At 41.8% G+C, this 8,564-nt stretch overlaps 1 long non-coding RNA gene across 3 annotated transcripts; it reads left to right on the forward strand.

The window, feature by feature from the left end:
• Positions 1-3,785: 3,785 nt before the first annotated feature.
• On the forward strand, positions 3,786-8,134 carry LOC123119182 (uncharacterized). Of its 3 annotated transcripts, XR_006458505.1 has the most exons (6): positions 3,786-4,084; positions 5,184-5,273; positions 5,348-5,422; positions 5,506-7,607; positions 7,680-7,747; positions 7,832-8,134. It is a non-coding gene; the product is annotated as an uncharacterized lncRNA (long non-coding RNA). The 3 variants fall into 3 exon arrangements; XR_006458504.1 differs by having other exon boundaries at positions 5,506-7,747; XR_006458507.1 differs by having other exon boundaries at positions 3,786-4,078; positions 5,506-7,747.
• The last annotated feature ends 430 nt before the right edge of the window (positions 8,135-8,564 follow it).

Below are 8,564 nucleotides of genomic sequence, written 5' to 3' on the forward strand. Positions count from 1 at the left end.
GCGTGGCGACGGGACGGGCGCATGCGACGGGGGCGGCGACAGGGACGGGGACGGCGACGGGGACTGGCGCGGCGGCGACGGGGACGGGCGTGATGACGAAGCAGATAAAGAAGAAACTAACTAAATTTTTAGTAACTGCTATATATATAGGAGGGGCCTTTAGTACAGGTTGGTGTGCTATATATATAGGAGGGGCCTTTAGTACCGGTTGGATCCACGAACCGGTACTAAAGGTCTGTTTTGGCCAGGCCAAGCGGCGCGAAGCGTAGGCCTTTAGTACCGGTTGGTGGCTCCAACCGGTACTAAACCCCCTTTAGTACCGGTTGGAGCCACCAACCAGTACTAAAGGTGGTGCGCTGCCACCCGCGGTGCACAAAGTTTAGTCCCACCTCGCTAGTCGAGAAGCGTCCGCACTGGTTTATAATCCCCAGTGCGGTAGCTCTCTCGAGCTCCTCTCTATAGCAGGCTTCTGGGCCTAACTTTGCCGCGCTGCCCTGTGGGCCTGCTGGCCTTACGAGCCTGCAACCTGGCCCAAGGCTAAGCAGGTCCACTGGGCAGCGCGCAAAGTTGTTTTTTATGTAGTTTTTTCTTCTTTTCTGCTTTATTTATTTTCTTTTATTTATTTGTGAGTTGTTTTGCTGTATTTAGAGTTTCTTTGTGAATAATTTTGCTTTAGGTACAAAAAAATACAAACTTTCTGTTAGTGCTAGTTGTTTTCAAATTTGAATAGTTTAAATTTGAATTATTTGAAATTTGAGTGAATCACTAGTTTGTGAATAACTTAACTTTAAAATAGATTTTTCAGTGATTCTTTTTTCTTATGTTTAATATTCGTGTGTTTTATCATTATATTCAAATTGGTAATACGTAGTGCTTTTCAATATCAGGGTCATTTAGCTCAAAACAAATCAATAAATGCATAAAAACTAGCAAATAATATCAGAAAGGATTGAAAGTTGATGACGTGGCTTTGAATGGTGCATACTGAACGCACAAAAAGTCTAGAGTTGTAATAAATTTAAAAAAATGAAGTGCCTTCGTAATAGATGAGTTTTCGTCCGAAACCCTGATACTTCAAAAGAGATTGTCCAGTTTGTACACGAAGTGCATCCTGTTTTTGCCGTAACCCTCTCTACTTTTTTGCACATGCTATGTGGATGAAATGATGATACCATGTCAAGTTTCAACCTTTTCAGAGTTCATTTGTAATGCTTTTCAATTTCAGGGTCATTTATCTCAAAACAAATCAGTAAATGCATGAAAAATAGTAAATGAAGGCAGAAAGGGTTCAAGTTGATGATGTGGCTTTGAATGGTGCATATTGAATGCACAAAAAGTCTGGAGTTGTAATAAGTTTAAAAAATGAAGTGCCTTTGTAACAGATGAGTTTTCGTCCGAAACCCTGATACTTCGAAAGAGATTGTCCAGTTTGTACACGAAGTGCATCTAGTTTTTGCCGTAACCCTCTCTACTTTTTTGCACATGCTATGTGGGTGAAATGATGATACCATGTCAACTTTCAGCCTTTTCAGAGTTCATTTGTAGTGCTTTCCAATTTCAGGGTCATTTAGCTCAAAAAATCAGTAAATGCATGAACAATTGCAAATGGAGGCAGAAATGGTTGAAAGTTGATGATGTGACTTTGGATGGTGCATACTGAACGCACAAAAAGTCTGGAGTTCTAATAAGTTTAAGAAAATAAAATGCCTTTGTAACAGATGAGTTTTCGTCCGAAACCGTGATTCTTCGAAACAGATTGTCCAGTTTGTACACGAAGTGCATCCAGTTTTTGCCGTAACCCTCTCAACTTTTTAGCACATACTATGTGGGTTAAATGATGATATCATGCCAAGTTTCAAATTTTTCAGAGTTCATTTGTAGTGCTTTTCAATTTCAGGGTTATTTAGCTCTAAACAAATCATTAAATGCATGAAAAATAGCAAATGAAGGCAGAAAGGGTTGAAAGTTGATGACGTGGCTTTGAATGGTGCATAATGAATGCACAAAAAGTCTGGAGTTGTAATAAGTTTAAAAAATGAAGTGCCTTCGTTAACAGATGAGTTTTCGTCCGAAACCCTGATACTTCGAAACAGATTGTCCAGTTTGTACACGAAGTGCATCCAGTTTTTGCCGTAACCCTCTCTACTTTTTTGCACATGCTATGTGGGTTAAATGATGATATCATGCCAAGTTTCAAATTTTTCAGAGTTCATTTGTAGTGCTTTTCAATTTCAGGGTCATTTAGCTCTAAACAAATCATTAAATGCATGAAAAATAGCAAATGAAGGCAGAAAGGGTTGAAAGTTGATGACGTGGCTTTCAATGGTGCATAATGAAAGCACAAAAAGTCTGGAGTTGTAATAAGTTTAAAAAAATGAAGTGCCTTCGTTAACAGATGAGTTTTCGTTCGAAACCCTGATACTTCGAAAGAGATTGTCCAGTTTGTACACGAAGTGCATCCAGCTTTGCCGTAACCCTCTCTACTTTTTTGCACATGCTATGTGGGTGAAATGATGACACCATGCCAAGTTTCAACCTTTTCAGAGTTCATTTGTAGTGCTTTTCAATTTTAGGGTTATTTAGCTCAAAACAAATCAGTAAATGCATGAAAAATAGCAAATCAAGGCAGAAAAGTGTTGAACATTGATGATGTGGCTTTCAATGGTGTATAATGAATGCACAAAAAGCCCGGAGTTAAAATAAGTTATTAAAAATGAAAGAGGGCGCAATGCTCACCCGCACGTTGGTTAGCTTCAGGCCTTGAGAAACTACACATAGCTCCGTGCAGTCTACACCATTTCCTCAAGGCCTGAAGCTAAGCAACGTGCAGGTGAGCATTGTGCCTCTCCTTCATCGTCTCTGCACTCAGGGCTTATAAACCGCTGCGAGTCCCTCTCACTTGGCGAGGTGGGACTAAAAAACCGTTGCAGAAAGAATCAACTAAAAAACTCTAGTACCGGTTTGTGGCATGAACCGGTACTAAAGGTTCTGTTGGGGCCCCATCCTGAAAACAGCCTGCCACCACCTCCTTAGTACCGGTTCACCGGTACTAAAGGTTCGCCACGAACCGGTACTAATGAGCGCCGCCCGCCTAGCCGTTGGAACCGGCACTAATGGTCACATTAGTGCCGGTTCAGTTACAAACCGGGACTAATATAATGTGCTTCACATTAGGCCCTTTTTCTACTAGTGTGGGCGAGCCCTCCCGGAAGATGACGACATTCCTTGGCTTCCATGGGTCCCAGCAGCAGAGCAACGTAAAGGCGTCCGGCGAGGCATCCCGGATCGCCGGAGAGACATCAAAGAGATGGAGGTTGCGAACCGCCGCGCCGTCGATGGGCAGGCGCAAGGTGCCCCAGAACGCGCGCGAAAAGGGATACCTGAAGATGAGGTGGTCAGCAGTCTCCAGCGCGGCGTCACACACGGGGACACGCGGCAGCGAGCACCACTAGCCTCGACGATGGTTTTCTTCAGCAGGACGTTGCGGGTGTGAATCCGAGACAGGGGAGGAGCCAGGCAAAGAATCTGACCCTCGAGGGCGCCGGCGAGCCCCACAGGAAGGCCGCGTTCTCCGCATGCACGCCACCGAACCGAGACAGTTTGCACGCTTTGCTTGACGCAAAACCAACATGCCCGACACGACAGAGCACATGCCACTGGGGGAAAATATCCTGTGTTCCGAAGGATTCCGTGCTCCGGCTGCACCCTTAACATCTGGAACGTTGGGGACAGAATAAAGGGACAAGATGGAACCCGAACGCCCCACCCTTCAGTTTTTGCAAAAATCACCTCAGCTAAGTACAGAATAGGCGTAACCTTCTCCAACCTGTGCTGCCCCAATCTTGGGCGAACACGAACAAAATAGAGCTCCGGCGGCGGACCTCGCCGTGTGCTGTGTTGCGCCCTCACTGTGGTCCGACGTACAGAGGAAAGCCCGCCCCATCCCCGCACCTCCGTTCTCCACCTCCGCGCCACCCTCCAACCCACCCCCTCACTACACCTGGCGCCTACCTCCGCCATCCGCCGGCGGCTAGATCCGCCGTTCGCCGATGCCGGAGAAGAGAAATCAAGCCATCAGGTTCAGGTATCCTTTTGGATGTTACAGACCTGTGTTTTTATTTGTGTATTTCGGTTCTAATCCATCACCCCTTTATGCTGATTGTGTTAGATGTAGCTAATCTTATTTGAGTAAAATGTGGTGATCTCTCTCTGTATCAGGACGCAGGCAATAATCACTAAAATAACTTGCTATATTGTGCTTCGACTACATATTCGATAAATTGCAAATAGAAAAATGTCTGCAACTTATGGCCTGAGATGAATTTGAAGTAATTTTAACTGGGTTTGAAGTAAAATGTCAGCAATTTACGTATAGAAAAAATGTCAGCAACTTAGAATATTTAGTTTTGTGTGTGATGTTGATGAAGCACGTAGAACTTGTACAAATTAATGGAGGTTAATAGTAGCAAGTCCATGCACATCTAGTCAGGTCATTTGTATGTGGTTGAATCGTTGGTTATATTGTAGAATCAATCATGCTGACACAACCAAGAGAGAAAATGCAGTATGGATAAGCAAGATAGTTTTCATTAGAAGGAAAGGAAACAATAAGAAAAGACAAGCTAGATGCAACATAATCCATATTTCTGCAAGTTTTGGTTCAGATTCCTTTCATTTTGTTCATGTTCATCCTAATCCTATAGTGGATGAAGACTGAATAGTCCAAAAAATATAAGCTACTGCCTGAACATTTATGTTTGTTTGTTCTGAAATCAATGGATGCAAGCAATCATACAACGGTTAGTTTCATTCATCCTCTGCTACTATCTCTCTCTCAAGGACCGACCAGCATTCCAGTTAGGATGGAGTTAGTAACCGGCATATAAGCAATGAATTTGCACTTAATTAACTAAAAGGAGCCAATTAAGCAGTGCATGAGATGGTTTTGGCGGTCGTTGGGTCCATGGAAGTGGACAAAGAACTCGTGCGGGGAAATATATGCTGGTGTACTCAGGAATGTTCTTCATTAGCACCATTTTTTCTCTTTTTCTTTAGTACATCTAAATGTTGCATTAGACATTTTCTTTCTTCGCTAAGCCTGTGACTTACTTTTTAGACCTCATTGACAAGCTAATTAGGTGCACCTGCATGTAGTGTCTTACACTTTTTGCTGCGTCGAGCAGGGAATGATGGAGTCAATGACTAGTATTGCTCCACGTGTCAGGTCAACTATAGCGATTGGACTTGAAGATGATGCCAACAATTTTTCCTTGGTATTTCTTTGTCATATTACTCATGTTTCATCTGTGCGTGTCACACTTGACTTAAGTTCAAACAACATTGCTAGGTCCAAACGAGATTCGGCATACATGATGAAGATTGTTACAGCACATCGAAAAGAACAAGTAGCCTACCCGCGTGAGTAAGTTTATTACTTAGTGATTTCATTTACTAGTTTAATGGGTTTCAGTTCTGGAGCTAATCCATTGTGTTATACTTACGCAGGGGTCAACTTACGAGCCAGAATATGATGACAGCCTACAACCCTCAATTGGAATGCGATTTGATAGCTGGGAGGCAGGTTTGACATTCTATAGAATGTATGCTCATGAGGTTGGCTTCTCTGTACGCATATGGACACAACACAAAGGAGAGGGCGGTGTAATAATCTGGAAGAACTTTGTTTGCGCAAGACAAGGTTGGAGGAAGAAAAAATCAGTGGATCTAGGTCAAGTTACTCAAGAAGTGGAGAGAAAAAAGGCTAAAAGAAATATCAAGATAAGCAGATGCGGTTGTGAGGCTATGATGGGATTGAAGAGGCAAGATGACAACAAGTACGTGGTCGTCCAATTTGTTCAATCGCACACCCACCAACTTGTCTCCCCAAGTAAGAGGCATCTCATCAGGTCAAATAAAGAGGTAACTAGTGATTTGAGAAACAAATTATTTACATGCAGTAAGGCATTTCTTGGCACTTCAAAAACTTTTCGCTTGCTTAGCATAGAGAAGGGTGGGCCAGAAAATATTGGTTGCACAGAACGTGACTTACAAAACTGTCACCTTGATTTAAAGGCAGCGATTACGGGGGCAGATGGACAACTTATAGTAGATATAATGGAAAATAAAAAAAGGCCAATCCAGCATTCTACTTTGATTACCAGGTAGATGAGAACAATAAACTGACAAATATTTTATGGGCAGATAGCATATGTAGAAAGAACTATTCATTATTTGGTGACTTTGCATCCTTTGACTCTACATATCGGTTTAACAAGTATGACCTGGTATTTGCCCCTTTTACTGGAGTTAACCATCACAAATCTTGTGTTACATTCGGTGCTGCATTTTTGTCAAATGAGAAGATTGCATCATACAAATAGTTATTTCAGACTTTCTTGAAAGTGATGTGTGGGGTTGCACCAAAACTAATCATAACCGACGAGGATCAAAGCATGAGAAGAGGAATAGAAAATATATATTTTCCAAACACAAAGTATCGACTTTGTATGTGGCATATTCTGATGAAACTCCCTGAAAAGGTTGGACCCATCTTGAGAGACAATGAATATTTTAAACCACGATTCATGGCATGTGTCTGGGGATCAGAGACTCCAGATGAGTTTGAATCACGGTGGTCCTCAATAATTTCTGAGTTTGGCCTAGAGGATCATGAATGGTTGAAAGAGAAGTATGGTTTACGTGAATAATGGATTCCAGCATACTTTATGGAGTTCTCCCTTGGTGGAATATTGCGTACATCATCTAGATCTGAGAGTGAGAATGCATTTTTTCGACACTTCACTAACCGAAAGCTTGCCTTGATTGAGTTTTGGGTAAGATTTGAAACCGCTTTGGAAGAGCAACGACAAAAGGAGTTGCAAGAGGATAATTGTGCACTTCATACCTTGCCAGTACTCGAGACTTACTGGGGAATTGAGGCTCATGCCAAAGAAGTGTGTACTCACAATATTTTTGTTGGTTTCCAACGTGAGGTGGTGGCTGCTAGGGATCGTCATCATGTCAAAACCATTTAGCAGGTTGGTGATGTCCAAACCATGAGCATTGGTGACCTTAGTGGAAGGATAAGAACAGTCCACTTCAACACTAATACAAAGGCTGCACAATGTACATGTCGAATGTTTGAATCATTGGGCATCCTTTTCTCTCACATCATTGTTGTCTTAAAGAATGATGGGTGTAATGAAATTCCTAGCCAATATGTGCTGCATAGGTGGACTAAAATGGCTGCACGACATCTTTGCTATGATGCCAATGGACATGAGCTGGAAGGGTCATCTACTTCTCTTTCACCTACCATCAAGAAATTGTACTCACAAACATGCTCGCAGTTCAGCTTGGCATTACATGAAGCTAAACATTGTGAGGACAAGATGGAATACTTAAACAAAGTTGTTGCTGATGCTTTTGCACACTTGAGGCAGACAGTGCCACTTGATGAACAAAGTAAAGTTCAAGAGTTTGAATCCTTTATTGGAAGGACATCCCCAAGCATCATCAATATTCATCCTCCTGATATCGCAAATACAAAGGACAGTGGCAAGAGATTGAAGAGGGGTTCAGAGGAGATCATTAACAAAAGGAAAAAGGTCAATTAACCATAATTTAAATAGTATATCTTCTATCATGTTTTCATAATATGATTTCCTTCTTGTTTGCAGAGCAAGTAGCATCCAAGAAGGTTCAACATCAACATATTATTCTACTTAACGAGGCAAACATGACAGGGGTATTTATATTTTGCTCCTCATCGGTTAGAACATGTTTAGTATATTTGCAAACCTTTGACTTTTACTTGTTTAATATTTTGCAGCACAACCCACCCAAGGGAGCGGACAACCTTTACTTCGTGTTAAATAATGGATGAAAAATGTGTTTGTTAATGTGATATATGGACCTAGTTCAAGTACACCATGATGAATCTGGCGCAATATATGTGTACCTACTAATCTTCTATACATTGCTTGTAACTGCTGGCTGCAACTCTAGTTATGTGCATGTGGATTAATGTGTATTGTTATGAATGTCGTTCACAAAGCATTCAAACTGTCGTACTATGAGCTATGAAATGTTGAGATGGTTGTTGATGTGTTGCCTTCTAAGTTCAAAAAGGCGTTTAACGCACCTGATGTTCTGGTCTTTGCATCTTTGGTGCGGGATTTATGAATCCAAATCTTGGTTCATGGACTTACTAGTTCTTTATTTTCTTAGAACTAGCTTTACCTTCTCAAATAAACTTGCTGAATGAGGTTCATGTAATGCACTTCGTATGTAAAACATGATTCTCTTTGTACCATGGAGTTGTTGTCGTATTTATCCGTGTTGGATGAATGCATCATCATGAGACAACAAGCAACAGAGGTACATGATGTCTTTGTTGATTCTGTTCCAGAACTGGGGTGGCACAGCTTTTGAAGATATTGTATTAAACCTTGGTCATTCTGTATCTATATGGGGGGCTTTCTGCAAATTTGACAAGATGAGTCCTCCACACTCCATCCTGTACCTAGATTTTCAATCCGACAGTTGTGCAGCACACGGTACAG

The sequence above is a fragment of the Triticum aestivum genome, chromosome 5D (assembly GCF_018294505.1).
Source record: "Triticum aestivum cultivar Chinese Spring chromosome 5D, IWGSC CS RefSeq v2.1, whole genome shotgun sequence".
NCBI classification, from domain to species: Eukaryota; Viridiplantae; Streptophyta; class Magnoliopsida; order Poales; family Poaceae; genus Triticum; species Triticum aestivum.